Source organism: Manis pentadactyla, chromosome 1 (assembly GCF_030020395.1).
Source record: "Manis pentadactyla isolate mManPen7 chromosome 1, mManPen7.hap1, whole genome shotgun sequence".
Taxonomy (NCBI): domain Eukaryota; kingdom Metazoa; phylum Chordata; class Mammalia; order Pholidota; family Manidae; genus Manis; species Manis pentadactyla.
The window spans coordinates 163683961-163703574 of record NC_080019.1 but is presented as its reverse complement, the minus strand read 5'-3'; positions in this window follow the sequence as shown (position 1 = coordinate 163703574).

Below are 19614 nucleotides of genomic sequence, written 5' to 3'. Positions count from 1 at the left end.
TTACTCATTCCTATCCCTTTTTATAGCACAACTTTTCTTGACAGTTATACATTACTATAAGAATTAATGTCATAATGATAAAATTATTTGTGGGAAATAACCTAATATGTATCACAATGTCAATCACATATTTACTCTGTCAAAACACTTCAGCCATTGGCATGTATGGATTCTATTATGTCATATGCAAACAGATGGCATAGAAGTGTCAGTTCTCTTATCATAAACTCATGGAGTGACAGGCAAGTTAATGAAACACATGTCTTTTTTTTGAGATATTAATTGTACCACCATATGATAAAGGCTTTAAAATTAAACTTTATAAGATTGTGTTTTTCATGGCAATTACAGGTTTCCCCACTATCCAAAAGTAGAGTGTTACTGTGAAACCTTTTGTAAACTGAAATGGCATAAAGCAAAGATGTAATTACATTAATTCATATGGAAATTTTTTTTAGTGTTCCCAAACCCCCAAAATATCTTCACTTGGGCTCTTCTGATACCTTAGGACACACGTTGTTAACTGATGCACAAGTAAATTGATATAAAAGCACAGATGCTCATTGACACAGTTCAGTGCTATGGCAGCTTGATGCTGAGATGTGAAGTGTAGTTCCTAAGAAAGGAGCTTGGTCATGTCACTCACTGCTCAGGGTCTGCACTGCCTCTGTAATGACTCATTGCAAAACAAATGCTGAATGTTATTTTGCTTTTCTTCATCAGCTGGAAAATCCTCTTTGGATTTCTTTTGGTTAACAGAAACACATACTAACTAATGAAGGTCTTTCATAATAGCAATGCCTGTATTCAAACTACTGTTGCCCAAAGGCAAAGAGAAAAATCTTGAAGGCTTTTGGATATGAGGCACACATTACATTCAAGGAAACAAAAATAAGGTTTGGAATAGACTTCTCATTATGAACTATGAAATCTAGAGACAAGGGAGTTACATCTTAAAAGGCTGGAAAGAATGTGAATCCAGATTCTGTACTCAAAGAAAATATTTTACAAAATTCATCTAGATGGATGTGTAAAATTCAATATTTTACAAAATTACAAAATACAAAATTTTACAATATTAAGGACTTTTGCAGAAGGTCAAGAAGTGAAAAAATTCATTTCTAGCAGACCTATTAGAGGAAGTTTTTCAGAAATATTGTCTGGACTAAGATACCAGACAATAACTAGGATCTACACAAAGAAGGAGTTCTAAAAACGGCATTCATGAAGATATGAAGTTTAATTTTCTTATTTTTAATTTCTCTAAGAGAGAACTCTCAAAAGCAAAGATCATATGAAGGAATTATCTGTTTATACTTTATGTAAAGTAAGATTAATGACAGTAATAGCATAAAGGATAGAGAAAGAATAGAAATTACACTGCTGTAAGTTCCATACATACATGAATAATTAAAAGCTCATATAGTAGACTCTAGGGCAATCATAGGACATTTAAAATGTATAAATAATAACCCCAAATTAGAGAGAAGAAGATATATTTCAAACCAACCATTTAAAGAATTATATTAAATGGTGAAAACATATCATGTAAAAATTAGAGAATTTCATGTTGGATAAAAATGTAACATCCACTATATCCTGTCAGTAATACTCATGGAATTAAAGAGATAAGCTTCAGTAAAAATATGAAAAATATATGACATGAAAACACTAATCAAAGAAAGGTAGAGTGGTTATATTAATATCAAAGTAGATTTCAGAAGAAGGGATATTACCTGGAATAATGCTCATAAAGATAAAGGGGACAACTCAATATGATGACAGTGATTTAAAGTAGGTATGCAACTAACCACAGAGTTTAAAATATATAAAATAAAACTGATAGAAACTGATAAGAGATATAAATCCATAAGTAGATTTAGAGACTCAACTTTCAGTAATAGATTGAACAAATAGAAAGTCAGTAAAGTAGATCTTAACAGCTCTATCAACCAAATGGACCTATTAGATACATAAAGAACATTCCACTCCACAGCAATAGAATACACATTGACTCAAGGGCATATGAAACCTTCACCAAGATAGAGCCTGTTCTAGGTAGACCAATATAAGAGAATAGAAATCATTGAAGATATATTCTCATATCAAATGTGATTTAAACCTGAAACTAATAACAGTAAGATATTCGAATATTTGGAAATAAATACTTCTAAACACCTTATGGTTCAAAGAAAATGTTGCAAGGGAAATTCAAACATATTTTGAATTGAACAAAACTAAAAATTCAACATATCAAAATCTGTGGGATGCAGCTAAGACACTGTTTAGAGGTAAATTTGTAGTCTTTAATGCTTTTATTTGAAAAGAAGCAAATTTTAAAGCAACAATTTAAGATTCCACCCTTCAGAGACTAGAAAAAAAGAGACAATTAAACCCAAAACATGTGTAATAGATGAAATAATAGCATAGCAGAAATCTGTGAAATTAAAAACAGAAACATATGAGATAAAATCAGTGTAAGTGAAAGCCAGTCTTTAAAAATGATGGTAAAATTTCTGAACCTTTACTCAAGCTAATCAAGTAAAAAGAGAGAAGACACACATTGTAAATAGTAGAATGAAAGAGGGTCTGTCATCACAGACCTATCGAGAAAAAATAGCCAGCACAATATCTTTTCACCTTTCTGTGGTTCCAGCACCTCTGTGATCTTGGCCCCTCAAATTCTAATAGCTGCAGTCAGTCTCTAATTCCTTAAATCAAATGATTCTTTATTTTCCTTTAATCCAGCTTCTCTACTTTTTCTAGAGCAGTATTGGTTTCTTCAAGTAATTCTACTTTAGCTGCTTGCATGATTCTTCAATTTAGCCACACCTGGATTTATAGCACATATTAGTTTCTTGTTTATTTTCCAGCTTCCTTAAGAATATAAGCTCTGTGAAATCAAGTTACTTTGGCTTATTCTCCAATGAATCCCCAGTGCCTTAAAAAGCACATAGCAAGTGGTAGGCATTCAATAATATTAAATAAATAGACAGCTAGATTCATTTAGGTGAAAAATAATAAAACTGCAATTTGAAAAACATCTATCTGGATGCCTACTGGCTTACTTCTAGTAGTTTCTACTTCTCTCTCTCTCTGTCTGTTGGTATATATTTTCTCAATAAAAATAGTTCATGTGTTTAGCACATGGGTTTATTAATGCTCTGATATTAGCTCTACTTAAAAGGAGAAACATAAATGTTCTATGAGTTTGGAAATAGTTCATTTTTGTTTCTCTACCACCTAAAAGTATGTGTAAATAAAGAGAGATTATTTTATGCACACATCCTGCCTCTTTCCCTCCTTATAGAGTCCTTTCAGCTCTGCAGCTTCATGCTGACTGCATTATGCATTTGATCAAAAACTGCACTCACTTTGCATCCAGTTAAAAAGTTACCTATTTTAAGTTCTTACATGGTGAACGGTGCAAGGGCAGTCATATCACAGAAACTTTCGGTTTTGATCACGCATCATGAACTATAAACAATCAGGTCAGATATGGTTATTCATTCGATTTTTATACTTGATTTATATGTGAATCCCACATTTCTCCCTAATTTTTTTTTTAAATAAAATGCTGAAGTCGTAGGTAGATGCAAGATAAAGATAGAAAGCATAAGTTAGTGCTGTAAGAAGGCAAGTGTAGATGATCAGGTCTGTGCCTATAGATTAAGTATTAATCCAAGCTAGACAAGGGCAACAAAACATCCATGGATGCAGAAGATTTCTCTCAAAACAGTGGGGGAGAGGTTCTAAGCCTCACCTCTGTTGACTCCCAATTTCTCACCTGATGGCCCCCTGCAACTGTGCCTGTCTTAGGTTGTTCCTCCCTTGAGGAATCTTACCCATCTCTGGCTAACCAGCCATCTTCCTGGGGCCATACAGGGAAATGTAAATTTGGTAATATCACACTGTTTTAGTTAGCTGCTTACGTGTCTGGGTTCCTACCTGATTACTGAGCTCCTTTCATAATTATCTCTATTTGCTGGTATCAAGCACATGGTCAGACACATGAAAGTATCTTAGAAAGTGTTAGTTGGATGTCTTATTAAGCTTAAAATATTACCTATCTTAGCAGGGTATACGTTTTAAAAAGACAACAGCAAAATGAAACCAGTTTTTGAATTTGGGTTAGCAGTCAGCTGTGTATAGCTATTTGGGAGAAAAGGAGGTTTTCTCAGTGCCACTAGACTGACTCTATTATTGTTTATTCCTGAACTTACACACTTTATATCATTTTTCATAACTAATACCCTTGGAATCAGCCTTGAGTTTTAGGGAGGTGAGTTCAGGGTGTCATCTAGATGTTGTACTTTAAAGAGAATCAAAAAGATTTTCCTCTCTGTAACTCTTCTTTGTGTTCGAAATTCGACATATAGTGATCTGTTCCTTTGTTTTAAGCTCTACAATCATGCTGCAGACTAATCTTAGAAAACAAAAATACTTCTATGTAGGGATATATAACAACATATTAATTTCTTTTCATGATAGAAGATATAAGGTCAGGTGAGACTATGCATGCCTGAAGAGAAGTATGAATAGCAAAAAGGGAAGATCAGAGATAGCAAGGTTGATAAACAGGGAAACCAAAGACCAATGGTAATTTTTTGACAGCTTTATCAAAAATTTAATTTTCCCTTGAGGTGCTATCTTTATATTGCATTTTCCCAATCTTCCAAAATTAAAAAGAAAATGCAGGTAGTGCCCTAAACATCCCAAGTGTTTATTTAGTGGAATGTTATCTTACAGTTTAGATGTTGAAAAAGTTAGGGTTTTGAAAAACATATGAAGGCCATTTAGTATGAGAACAAATTTACAGAGAGATGTAATATATTCTGGTTATGACTTAACTATTCAAATCACATATGCCTGTAGACATTTTATTCTATTTTTGCTCTTATTACCAGCAGATGGTAAGAATTATAATAGATTTAATGATATAATGATAGATATTTTTTGGTTTGCTTTTCATAGGTTGATGGCTGCTTAAGTGTTTCTGGACCATGAGTATTTCCATTTGGCATGATACTTGCTCTTTCTCTACTCTTGGGAAACAGTATGTTTCTATAAACAGACTGCTATGTCTCACATCAGCAGTATTTAGAGGCTATAGATACAGGTAAAAGGATGGTGATGTTAGGCTGAACTTGGCCACAACTAAAATTAATAACTACAAGCTTCTTCTCTACATGTGCTTGCAATATAGGACCATGTGTTCCATGTGCATAATGTAATTAAATAATCCTTAGCTTCTGTGAAAAAATATCTTTATTTTTTCATTGAAGAGTTTGTCTGCATAATGAGATGTCACCTCACACCTGTTAGGATAGCTATTATTTAAGAAAACCAAAAAGGTAAATGTTAGGTTCTGCAGAAAATTGGAACCCTTGGGCACTGTTAAGACACTTCTCCAAATATTCAGGATATATTCTGCACCTAATCTACCTGCACTGCAAGAATGGTTACTTTTCCATTCCCATGTAGAGTTCCCCTTAAACCTTTCCTTTTAGGGATCATCTCTATAGTAGAAAAACCCTCATTCTCTCAAGGTTTAGCTGACAGCTGCTGAAATGAATACTCCAGTCAGAGATTGAGTGGCCAAAAGCAAAAAGCATATTGTCAGTCATGCAGGAATTTCTTGGCATATGTTATGGGCAAACAGCTGCTTCATTTTCAGTTTTTTGAACTTGGCAGACCTTATTTTAAATATGCATTGCCAAAAAGTATGGCTCATTTACTGTATTTACCCTTCTCTCAATTGGTAAAGAAGAAAGGATCAAATATAGAGCTGAAGTGGGGTCATTATGGAGTTGAACCTCTAACAAACGTCACTATTTACTTATCTGCATCAGATGTTTTGGGGGTATTCGTGTAGCCAGTTCCATTTATGTGTGTGTGTGTGTGTGTGTGTGTGTGTGTGTGTGTGTATGGTATGTATGCACTTATGTAGCAAATCAGTCATAGTTTTTAACAGAGTAGACAACTATGAAATTAATGTTTTGTGATGGTTTACTAACACCTGGGGAGATTCCTGGTACAGTAAAACATGATCCCTCACAATCTTGCGATGGTGTCTATTCCCTTTCCTAAAATTTCTCTTACCTGTTAAAGTTATTCCCCATAAATTGATTTGTATGCTTTACTAAAAACAAAAAGGGAGAGAATTTACAATGCTTGGGACTCAAAAGTCCCCACTCTTTTTTACTGCCGTTCGTGTTTTGGTAACTGTAACTGCTGTGGACATAGTTCTAGTGGTCTGTGTTATTGAACCTGCTTTTTATGCTAGGCTCTCTCTTCCAGTGCACGTTCCATACTGCCATTGGCGATGTAGATGGAACCATGTCACACTGCCCTGCCTTCAAACTCTTGCTGGTTCCTAATTTCCTACCGAATAAATCTATTCTTCCTCTTAGCATAAAAGGAAAGCCCTTCAATACCTAATGTGAAGCTTTTCCCAGCCTTCTACTCCGCAGTTTCTCTTTCTTGCTTCCTCCTTGCTGTTTCTTCGTCCATTCCTCTCCTGGCACCTGTACTTCTAATTATATGTTCTTTTTGGAATATATCATGCACTTCCATGCCTCTTGAGAATTTTCTCATGACATTTACATCAGATATTACCTCTAGATTCCTTTCTCTCCCTTGTCTGCTTACAGAATCCATGTCTAACCTTCAGAACCCAAAGCAAACAATATCTTATTATGAAGTCATCAAGTTAATTGCACAATATTTCTTTGTTTGCATATTTGTCTAGACAACTAGTTGTGAGGTCTTCAAGGCTGGAGATAGTTCTTAATTCATCAAGTTCCTTCACAAAACATTGTACAGAAGTAGGAAGAGGAAGAGGGGAACAGATGTTTATCTTTTTGCCTGCAAAGATATTGCTTGCAGTCTTTTCATCATCACAGCAGATCTTAATTGTTGCCTCAATGGTCCTCACTGCTGGGGCATTCAGACCTAAGTAAGCTCCCTCAGGTATTGGTGGCTGGTGAGAGATTCTGCCTCATCTCTGGATGACCCTTACCAGTGGTGTCATTCTCAAGCTCTTTTTCTCTGGGGCTGAGCTCTCCTTGCATTAGTTGGTCTGTGACTTGCCTGGAGCCTCATCTTTCCTTGGTGACTCTGTTGTGTGGACTGAAGACACCAGCCCCTTTGCTCTGAAGAGCTGGTCCTCCATGCAACTTCCTGGCTGCCTTTCATTCATCTCTCAGGCTCTTTCTTGTCAATACAAATAAATAATTTTGGTTTACCCTCATAACAACCTTATGCAGTATATACTATTATTTCCCCAATTTTATGGAAGAGTAAAGTGTTGCACAAAGTCAGAAGAGGCAGGATCCAAACCCAAGCATCCTTGCACCAGAGTCCATGCTCTGAATGAGGTTCGACAGAGTATATGAAACTGCATCTTAAGTTGGGAGATAAATTAATATTTATTGCCTACAGAATCACAGTTAATTTATATATATGTATGAAAGATGAAATTTACATATTCTCTGAATCATTGAGTCCTCCCACCAAATGTGAGAGGGTGATAGAATTATGATTCAAATTTTGGTTTTATTACTCTAAAGTAAGTGATCTTTTCACTTCATACAACTGTTTTATAGTTTGGATGCCAAAAGTAGTTTCTGAAGATTTCTTTTTAAAGGAATGGTAACTATTTCCCACTTTGCATAAGTGCCCGTAACAAAGGTCACCATAGAAAGGACAAATTATTTTAGACCCCGAAAGGTTTTCCTATGCTCTGACATTTTGTCTTTTCTTCAGGTCATAGTCACAAATGGCCTGACTTGGAGAAAAAAAAAAAAGGCTGATTGAGTGAAAGCATCAGAATTTTTATCCCAGTGTCTCACTCACTCCCTATGGTGTGAAGTAGACCAGGATGGGTTAGTTGAACTTTGTTTATACAGTATCTCAATTATTAAACATATCCACAGAAACCTGCTCTATCAGATTTATTGTAGGGGTTGTTGTTAGTATCACAGGTATGAATATTTATCCATTTGTGCTCTGTCATCATAACTATTTTTTGCCTTTTAAACAGACCATCAAATTAACACATTAAAGTGACATCCCTGATTCTTACAGAACATTTGAATTCTGTAAAGTAATATGCATTTTAATCACTTATTTTGATCATGTTTCTCATCCAATAGGTTAAAATGAAAGTTACTAAAATCAAAAAGTATAACATCAAATCACTACAATTGTTTCAGATAGTTCACAGTCATTAGTACCTAAAAGAAGAGATGTTTCTGTATATTTTTATTTTTCTGTTTGTTTTTTTGAGGTTCCTTTTATAGAAGATTTTTGTAGTAAAAATTTGTTACATCACAACATCAGTTAATACTTGAATATTTCTTTTCTGTGTTATGTCTGGACACTGTTTTCCCAGACAACTGGCTCTCCTGGGAACTTTGACTCTGGCCACAACATGAACATTAACAACTCCCACTCCCTGTTTCCAGAGGACACTTGAGGGCACTCATGGAAGGAGGAGCAAATGGCCTGACATGACTTTTGGCAAAACTGGCCTTGGCCCTTGAATGAATGTTTCCTTAGCTTTGGAAAGCTGGTAGCAAGATACTAGATACACATGGGCTAGGAGGACATGTGTTCAACGAAGAAAACAAAATCTCTGGAAAGACCCAGTACATGACAGATAATCTTAGCTTCTAGTGTGATTTACAATCCCAAATAAGGCACTTCTTAGCAATTTCTGGCTTATTTACAACCCATGGCTTTCCTTGAATGAATAGAGGCAATAGATTCATTGGCCTACAAAGACAGATTGTTCACATCTTATCTCTAATGCTGGAAGGTTGTCTGGCTTGTGCATCAGCTGTGACCTCAGGGATGACCCTGTGGGGCATTCTGCATGGCCATTGTGTCCTTCCAGGGAGACTAATCATGGAGTCTTATCTGGACAGAAGTAGAATTATTTTCACCTTGACTTCTGGATTTCTGAAATGTTTTCAAGAATAAAGACAGGTTGTATTGGCTTTTAAGAGACACATCTGGTGTGTCTTGGCCAGGAGGCCAGATATTTCTTCTCTTGAATTTTTATTATCATTATACAAGTCTCACTGTAGAATTACAGTGCTTTTAATAAAAGAGACTTTTCTAAAGTTTGGGGGAGAATCTTTTGTTTAGGTGTAGCAGAGTATTTTCAATCCAATACTACAGATGAAATACTGAATAAAAGAGAAGGTCAATGTTTGATTCAAGGTTGCAAGCTAATTTTTGGCAGATTTGGAATAGAATTAACAATCTTTGGCCTTTTTTCAGGTACTCCTTCTTTATAATCACATTTTTAAAGGATGTTTAATGTATTTTAAAATTAGAGTGTTATTTAAATCTGCTTAAATCTGAGACAACTAATTGTTCTCTAAAGTCCATCATTGTCTTCTTACCTAATACTAGAACCCCTAATTTTAATTTGGCCTATGGCCCCCCAGATGAAAGCCTGCCTGTCCCAGCCTCCCTTTCAGTTGTAGGCAGCTCTGTGACTATACAATCTCCAGTGGGTTTCGGGGAAGAAATGATGTATATACCTAACTGGCCACAACCTCACAGGAAAGGTATAATATTGCATTTGCCTTTTCTCTTTCCCACTCACCAGAGTGGGAAAATCCTAAAGATAGAGAAATTAACAGGAACTTGGGCCCCTGATACTGTTAGACAGAAAGAAAGAAATGAGCGGGATGAAAAGGAGAGAGGGCCCCCCAAAAATGACTCAGGGAGTTGATCAGATAGAGCCAGAGAGCCAGAAGTGACTCCAAGAATTAATCAGATGAAGCCACAGGGTCCAAGAGTGACTCAGGAAATGTCCAGGGTCCCCCAGATAAGAAACATCGGAAGCACAGGCACAACACAGCCCCTGTCCCCATTTCACCAATCAGAACAAGCCTAGAGGGCTAAGAGCTGTCACTCAGGGACCTCCCTGCCCTGCCAAAACCACATAAAAGAAACCTCAGAATGAGCAGCCAGACCTGTCTCACCTTAGGCAGGCCCACACTGTTACACTCTGCAGAGTGCAGTGAAACTAGCTTTGCTTTCTTGACTGGTTTCTTGCCTCTCTATGTCTGACTTCCCTGTGATACTGAGCCGAGTTCCTTCCTGCCTAACAAAACTATGGAACTGTCTATGCCCTAGTTTGCTTGTGCCTAGACTTTTGTTCAAGAAAGAGAAAAACATTTACCTTGCTTTAATCACTCATGTTTAGATCTCAGTTACAGCAACTAAACATACAGCACAATTGAATATTTGCTAATTTAATGCCACAAGTTAATATTTTATAACCACCAAATTTAAACACCATATATGGACATTTATGCTTGTGTAAATGTCTAGAAGTCTTGAAATCGAACTGCTGCCGTCACCATATTACATGCAGAATCCTTGTAATAACTTACACTGTGTGATCTCTGGTGTTGGCTGTGTAAGATTCTCTACTTCTCTCTTCTCATGGTGGGCTCCAGCCATCCTTTACTGTTCCCAGGTATTCCAGTCACGCTCCATGCTCCTTCCTCAGGGTATATGGAGCTTTGTTGTTGCTGTTAGTTTTTGTTTTTATCCCTCTTCTGCAAATCACTGCCTCACCATCTACATAAAATATTTATGTTCCCCATCTTAGAATTTTGCTCAATGGTTAACTTTTCATTAAACCTTTCCCTGTCCTCTTCAATAAGTTTCATTCTCCATTGGGTACTCACACCCCTTTTGCATGCTTAATTTTTCTCCACATAATCTATTTCCTTTTTTTTTCTCCTCACCGATCTACTAGCTGTATGAGAGCTGGGCTTTGCCTGATTAGTTCACTGCTGTGTTCCAGACACATTGACTGGTACTTAGAAATCACCAGATAAGCACCTATTGAATGAATGTATGAATCAACTATTAAGTTATTGGATAGATACAAATGATATTATGATATATTTAAGGGTAATAATATCATCTGATAACTCATACTGTTTTCTGAAATACCTATAAAAGGGATATTTTGGCTCTTCTAGGAGTAAAATCTCTTTCATTGAAGCTATGATTAATGAAAATTTCATAGATTGGTAGGAAATGAAAACTTCATAGATTGGTAGGAAAAGCTCATTCATTCATATGCATCATTGATTTTCCTTAAGAGATTACTAATCTCTGATCTTGAAAAAATTAGAAAAAATTCTAAAATTGCAAGGTTTTTAGGGAACAGTTCATCACATGTACTCAGCAATATAATTAAGTTTTGTTTTACCATTATATTCCCTATACTTTTTTTTTTCCAAAGTAAGAAATCTGTGCTAAATCAGCCTTGAACATAAAAGTAAATGCACAACGAATAATTCTTTCTTATAATGGCACTAACAAAATGTTTAACAGTAAAGTGGGAATGGACTTATTATACTATATTTGAGCTCTGAAATGTCACATTACCTTCATAAGTCAAGTTAAATCCAGATTTTTATTTCCATATTCATGAGGGATTTTGGTTTGTGATTTTCTTTCATGACTGTATTTTTGCCATCTTTTGGCATCAAAGTTATACTGGTCTCAGAAAATAAGTTTGGGAGTGTTTTTCTGCTTTCTGAAGGATTTTCTGTAAGATTGATATATTTTCTTCCTGAAATATTTGATAGAATTAGTCATTGAAGTCATCTGGATTAATGCTTTATATAAAAAAATTCATTTTCTTTAATATATGTAGGACTATTCACATTTTCAATTTCCATGTTCACTTTTGGTAAGTTGTGTTTTTCTTTCATTTTTTTCCATTTAATTCATGACATTGAATTACTGAATTTATTGTCCTACAATTATTCAGTATATTTCTTTATTGTCCTTTAATGTCTTTAATATCTGTGGTGGTATCTCCTTTTAATTCTCACTTACTAATTTGTGTGTTCTCTCGTTACTTCTGGACTAGCCTAGCTATTTTTGTTTTCTATTTCTTCAATTTCTGTCACTATTTTTATTATTTCCTTTTACCTATTTATGTATAATTTGTTCTTTTTTAATTTCCTAAAGTGATAATCTAAATCATTGATTTTGAACTCTCTTTTCCAGTGTAAGTTTTTAAAAAGTGTAAATTTCCTTCTAAACACTTCGTTAAATTTTGATACACCATATCTTTATTATGAAAATCAGAGAAATATTTGAACACCCTTGTATTTTCTTAGATCGATGTAATTTAGAATGCAATGTGGATAATTCAATTTCTGTTTATTTGGAGCTTTTTAAATACCTCAGTTTTTAATTTTTAAACTTTGTTATTATTTCTTACTGAATTTGGTGTGAATTAATTTTGAACATTTTACAATTTGAGATAAATTTTACTGCAAAGATATGTCCTAATTTGGTGAACACCTCATTTGCATTTTTTAAAATTATTTTTTATTTTGGTATCATTAACATTATGGTTACTAGTCTCTCCCCATTATTAAGTACCCCCCACATACCCCATTACAGTCACTGTCCATCAGTGTAGTAAGATGCTACAGAATCATTACTTGTCTTCTCTGTATATACTGCCTTTCCCATGTCGACCCCCTACATTATGTGTGCTAATCATAATGCCCCATTTCCCCCCTTATCCCTCCCTTCCCACCTGTCCTCCCCAGTCCCTTTCCCTTTTGTAACTGTTAGTCCATTCTTGGGTTCTGTGAGTCTGCTGCTGTTCTGTTCCCTCTGTTTTTGCTTTGTTGTTATACTCCACAGATAAGTGAAATCATCTGATACTTGTCTTTTTCTGCCTGGCTTATTTCACTGAGCATAATACCCTCTAGCTCCATCCATGTTGTTGCAAATGGTAGGATTTGCTTTCTTTTTATGGCTCAATAATATTCCATTGTGTATATGTACCACCTCTTCTTTACCATTCATCTACTGATGGACACTTAGGTTGCTTCCATTTCTTGGCTATTGTAAATAGTGCTGCAATAAACATAGGGGTGCATATGTCCTTTTCAAACTGGGCTGCTGCATTCTTAGGGTATATTCCTAGGAGTGGAATTCTTGGGTCAAATGATATTTCTATTTTTAGATTTTTGAGGAACCTCCATGCTGTTTTCCACAATGGCTGAACTAGTTTACATTCTCACCAGCAGTGTAGGAGGGAATCCCCTTTCCCCACATCCTTGCCAACATTTGTTGTTGTTTGTCTTTTGGATGTTGGCCATCCTAACTGGTGTGAGGTGATATCTTTTTGTGGTTTCAATTTGCATTTGTCTGATGATCAGGGATGTGGAGCATCTTTTCTTGTGCCTGTTGGTCATGTGAATTTCTTCTTTGGAGAAGTGTCTGTTCAGCTCCTCTGCCCATTTTTTAATTGGCTTATTTGCTTTTTGTTTGTTGAGGTGCATGAGCTCTTTATATAATTTGGATGTCAACCCCTTATCAGATATGTCATTTATGAATATATTCTCCCATACTGTAGGATGTCTTTTTGTTCTACTGATGGTATCCTTTGCTGTACAAAAAAAAGAAGCTTTTTAGTTTGATATAGTCCCACTTGTTCATTTTTGCTTTTGTTTCCCTTGCCCGGGGAGATATGTTCATGAAGAAGTTGCTCATGTTTATGTCCAAGAGATTTTTGCCTATATCTTTTTCTAAGAGTTTTATGGTTTCATGACTTACATTTAGGTCTTTGATCCATTTTGAGTTTACTTTTGTGTAGGGGGTTAGACAATAATCCAGTTTCATTCTCTTACATGTAGCTGTCCAGTTTTGCCAACACCAGCTGTTGAAGAGGCTGTCATTTTCCCTCTGTATATCCATGGCTCCTTTATCTTATATTAATTGACCATATATGCTTGAGTTTATATCTGGACTCTCTATTCAGTTCCACTGGTCTATGGGTCTGTTCTTGTGCCAGTACCAAATTTTCTTGATTACTGTGGCTTTGTAGTAGAGCTTGTAGTCAGGGAGCATAATTCCGCCTGCTGTATTCTTCCTTTTCATGATTGCTTTGGCTATTTGGGGTCTTTTGTCATTCCATATGAATTTTAGAACTATAGTTCATTGAAGAACACTGTTGGTATTTTGATAGGGATTGCATTGAATCTGTAGATTGCTTTAGGCAGGATGGCCATTTTCACAATATTAATTCTTCCTAGCCAAGAGCATGGAATGAATTTCCATTTATTAGTGTCCTCTTTAATTTCTCTTAAGAGTGTCCAGTAGTTTTCAGGGTATAGGTCTTTCATTTCCTTGGTTAGGTTTATTCCTAGGTATTTCATTCTTTTTGATGCAATTGTAAATGGAATTGTTTTCCTGATTTCTCTTTCTGCTAGTTCATCATTAGTGTATAGGAAAGCAAAAAATTTCTGTGTATTTTTTGATGACTTTGATGAATTCAGATATTAGATCTAGTAGTTTTGGAGTGGATTCTTTAGGGTTTTTTATGTACAATATCATATCATCTGCCAACAGGGACAGTTTGACTTCTTCCTTGCCTATCTGGATGCCTTTTATTTCTTTCTGTTGTCTGATTGCCGTGGCTGGGACCTCCAGTACTATGCTGACTAAAAGTGGGGAGAGTGGGCATCCTTGTCTTGTTCCCCATCTTAAAGGAATAGCTTTCAGCTTCTCGCTGTTAAGTATACTGGTGGCTGTTTGTTTGTCATATATGGCCTTTATTATGTTAAGGTACTTGCTCTCTATACCCATTTTGTTGAGAGTTTTTATTATGAATGAATGTTGAATTTTGTCAAATGCTTTTTCGGCATCTATGAAGATGATAATGTTTTTTTCGTCCTTCTTTCTGTTGATATAGTGGATGATGTTGATGGAGTTTCGAATGTTGTACCATCCTTGCATCCCTGGGATGAATCCCACTTGATCATGATGGATGATCTTTTTTATGTATTCTTGAATTTGGTTTGCTAATATTTTGTTGTGTATTTTTGCATCTATATTCATCGGGGATATTGGTCTGCAATTTTCTTTTTTTGTGGTGTCTTCGCCTGGTTTTGGTATTAGAGTGATGTTGGTCTCGTAGAATGAGTTTGGAAGTATTCCCTCCTCTTCTACTTGTTGGAAAACTTTAAGGAGAATGTGTATTAGGTCTTCACTAAATATTTGATAAAATTCAGCAGTGAAACCATCTGGTTCAGGAGTTTTTTTCTTAGGTTGTTTTTGATTACGAATTCAAGTTCTTTGCTGGTAATTGGTCTATTCAGATTTTCTGTTTCTTTCTGGGTCAGCCTTGGAAGGTTGTATTTTTCTAGAAAGTTGTCCATTTCTTCCAGGTTATCCAGTTCATTATCATATCGTTTTTCATAGTATTTTCTCATAATTCTTTGTATTTCTGTGGTGTCTGTAATGATTTTTCCTTTCTCATTCTGATTCTGTTTATGTGTGTAGACTCTTTTTTCCTTGATAAGTCTGGCTAGGGGTTTATCTATTTTGTTTATTTTCTCAAAGAAACAGCTTCTGCTTTCATTGATTCTATTGTTTTATTCTTCTCAACTTTATTTATTTCTACTTTAATCTTTATTATGTCTCTCCTTCTACTGACTTTGGGCCTCATTTGTTCTTTCTTTTCTAGTTTCATTACTCATTTGCATTTTTAAAGATGATTTTTCTGCCTTTGTTGGTTGAAGTATTCTATGAATGTCTATTAGGGCAAGCAGTTTGATATTGTTGTTGAAATCTATAAATTTCCTAGTTTTTGTCTAGCTTTTCTATCATTTACTGAAAGAGAAATGTTAAAACTTACAGCTATGACTGTGGACTTATCTGTTTGTCTCTTGGTTTATGTTACTTTTTGTTCCTGGAATTTTGAAGCTTTGTTATTATGTATATACACATTTAAAACTTATGTCTTCTCGATGAATTTACTTTTATCATTTTTAAATGTTCCTCTAAATTTCTGGCAATAACCCTGTCTTGAACTCACAGTTTGTGTTGTATTAATATAAGCACTTCAATTTTCTTGTGATTAGTATTTGAATAGCATGTATTTTTCATTTAACCTATTTCTTCATATTTAAAATGCCTTTCTTATGGGCAGCATATGGTTGAGTTTTGCTTTTCTTATTAAATCTAACAGTCTCTTCATTCTAATTGGAGCATTTAGTAATTTACATTTAGCTTAATTATTGATTCAGTTTGAATTAATCTATCATTATGCCTTTTTATATCTATTTGTCCCATCTCTTGTGTTTGTTCCTCTGTTTCTCCTTTCCTGCCCTTTTAAAAAATGACTTTAGTTTCCCTTTTTAATATTCTAGTTTAACTCCTCCATTGATTTTTTTGATTATGTAACTTTGTATTTGTTTTACTATTTGTTTTAGGGATTATATATGTTTCCTTAATTTATCACAAGCGGCTTAAAGTTAATATTGTCCCGTTTCATCCTCCTTTCTTTTGTGCTATTGTTTTAATATTTTTTATATTTGCATCATAAATACAACAGTTTAGTGCTAAAATTTTTGCTTCAAACAGGTACAGGTTTTCTAAAAAATTAAGAGAGAGTTTTGCTTTTATATTTACACATATTTTTCATTTCCAATGCTGTTTCTTCCTTTAGATTTATATTTCATCTTGTGTATTTATCTTTATCTTATACACTCCTTTTCCCATTTTTTAATATAGCTCTGATGTCTGATAGTGATGTATTCTCTCAACATTCACTTATCTGAAAGTAACTCTATTTCTCTTAATTTTTTAAGCATATTTTTATGGAAAAAGAATTCTTGAGTTAACATATCTTACAGGACTTTAAAGATATTGTTCCTTTGTCTTCTGGCCTTCATTGTTCCTGGTGAAAGCCAGCTCTCATTCATATATTTATTCCCCCTGTGTGTAATTTGACTTATGTCTGGCTGTTCTCAAGATTTTATCTTTTTTTATTATTAAAATATAGTTGACATATAATATTACATTAGCTTAAGGTGCACAATATAGTGATTTAACATTTATAAATATTACAATGTAATCACCATGATAAATCTAGATATCATCTGTCACCATACAACGTCCTCAACATATTATATATTAACTATATTCCTTATCCTGTACATTGTATTCTAGTGTCTTGTTTACTTTATAAATGAAAGTTTGTACCTTTTAATTCTCCTTCCCCTATTTTGCCCATCCCTCCCACCTCTACCTTGGCAACCACCAGATTGTTCTCTGTATCTATGAGTGTGTTTTTGGTTTTTGTTACTGTTTTGTTCATTTATTTTATTTTTAGATTCCATTTATAAGTGAAATTATGTGATACTTGTCTTCCTATCTGAATTATTGCACTTAACATAATACCCTCTGGGCTATCTACATTGCGGCAAATGGCAAGATTTCATTGTTTTTTATGGCTGGATAATGTTCCATCACACACACACACACACACACACACACACACACACACACCACATCTTCTTTACCCATTCATCTATTGATGAACACCTAGGTTACTTCCGTATCTTTGCTGTAATAATGATGCAGTAAACATATGCATGTACTTATCTTTTTAAATTAGTGTTTTTGTTTTCTCTGGATAATATCCAGAAGTACAATTGCTGGACCACATAGTAATTCTATTTTTAATTTTTTGAGGAACCATCATACTGTTTTTCATAGTAGCTACACTATTTTGCATTTCAAACAACAGTGCATGAGAGTTTGCCTTTCCTCCACATCCTTGCCAACACTTTTTATTTCCTATATTTTTGATAATAGCCATTGAAATGGGAATAAGGAGATATTTCCCTGTGGTTCTGATTTGCACTTCTATAACAATTAGTGATGTTTCATGTGTCTGTTGGCCATTTGTATGTCTTCAATGAAGAAATGTCTATTCAGGACCTCTGCCCAGTTTTTAATTGGGCTGTTTGGTTTCTTTTTGATACTGAGTTCTGTGAGTTTATATGTTTTGGATATTAATGCTTTATCAGTTATATCATTTGCAAGTATCTTCTCCTATTCAGCAGGTTGCATTTTCCACTTGTTTATGGCTACCTTCACTGTGTAAAAGCTTTTTAGTTTGATGTAGTCCCATTTATTTATTTTTACTTTTATTACCCTTGCTTGAGGAGACAGATCTAAAAAGATATTGCTCAGACCAATGTACAAAAGCTTCATACCTGTTTTCTTCTACGAGTTTATGGTTTCCCATTTCACATTTAAGTCTTTAATCTATTTTGAGTTTATTTTTGTATATGGAGTAAGAAACTGGTCAAGTTTCATTCTTTTGCATATACTTGTCCAGTTTTCTCACTACCATTTATTGAAGAGACTGTCTTTTCCCCATTGTATGTTCTTCCCTCCTTTTTTGAAGGTTAACTGACCAACTAAGCATGCCTTTATCTCTGAACTCTATTCTGTTCCATTGATCTATGTATCTGTTTTTGTGTTAGTACCATACTGTTTTGATAACTAGAGCTTTTTAACATATTTTGAAATCAGTGAGTGTTATATCTCCAGCCTTCTTCTTCTTTCTCAAGATTGTTTTGGCTATTTAGGGTTTTTTATGGTTCCACATAAATTATAAGATGATTTGTTCTAGTTCTGTGAAAAATGACGTTTGTTTTTGATACAGATTGTCTTGAATCTGTAGATTATATTGGGTAGTATGGACATTTTAACAGTATTAATTCTTCTAACCATAAGCACAGTATATCCATTTATTTGTGTTATCTTTAATTTTTTTCATCAATGTCTTATGCTTTTCAGAGTACAGGTCTTTCACCTTCTTGATTAAATTAATTCCTAGGTATTTTATTATTTTGGAGTATAATTGTAAATGAGATTCTTTTCTTAACTTTTCTTTCTGATAGTTCATTATTAATGTATGGAAATGCAACTAATTTATGTACATTAATTTTGTGTTCTTCACATTTACTGAATTCATTTATTAGTGCCTAAGGTCTTTAGGGCTCCCTGTATATGGTATCATGTCATCTACAAATAGCAACAGCTTTACTTCTTTTTCAATTTTGATGGCATTTATTTCTTTTTGTTTTCTGATTGCTGTGGCTAGGACTTCTAGTTCTATGTTGAATAAAAGTGATGAAAGGTGGCATCCTTGTCTAATTTCTTATCTTAGGGGAAAACCTTTCAGCTCTTCACAATTGAGTATGTTGTTAGCTGTGAGTTTGGCAAAATATGGTCCTCATCATGTTGTCATATATTCCCTTTATACCCACTCTGTTGAGGTGTTTATCATAAATGGATCCTGAATTTCCTCAAATGCCTTTCATCTCAGTAGATGAACATATGTCTTTTGTCCTTCTTATTAACATGGGGTATCACTTTGCTTGATTTGTGGATATTGAACCATCCTTGTATCCCTGGAATAAATTCCACTTGATCTTGGTGAACGATCCTTTTCATGTGTTGTTGAATTTAGTTTGCTAATGTTTTGTTAAGTATTCTTGCATTGATATTTATCAGGAATATTTAACTGAGTTTTTTAACTTTTTAATCTGGTAGATTGCATATCTCTGTTTTGTTTAGTTCTTTTTCTGATGTTTTGTCTTGTTTGGTACATATTCCTTTTTTCTCATTTTGCCTAACTTTCTGTTTGTTTCTATGTATTAGGTAGATTATTTACATCTCCTGGATTTGAAGGAGTGATTTATGCAGAAGGTATCCTGTGGAGTCCAGTAGCAAAACCCCCCT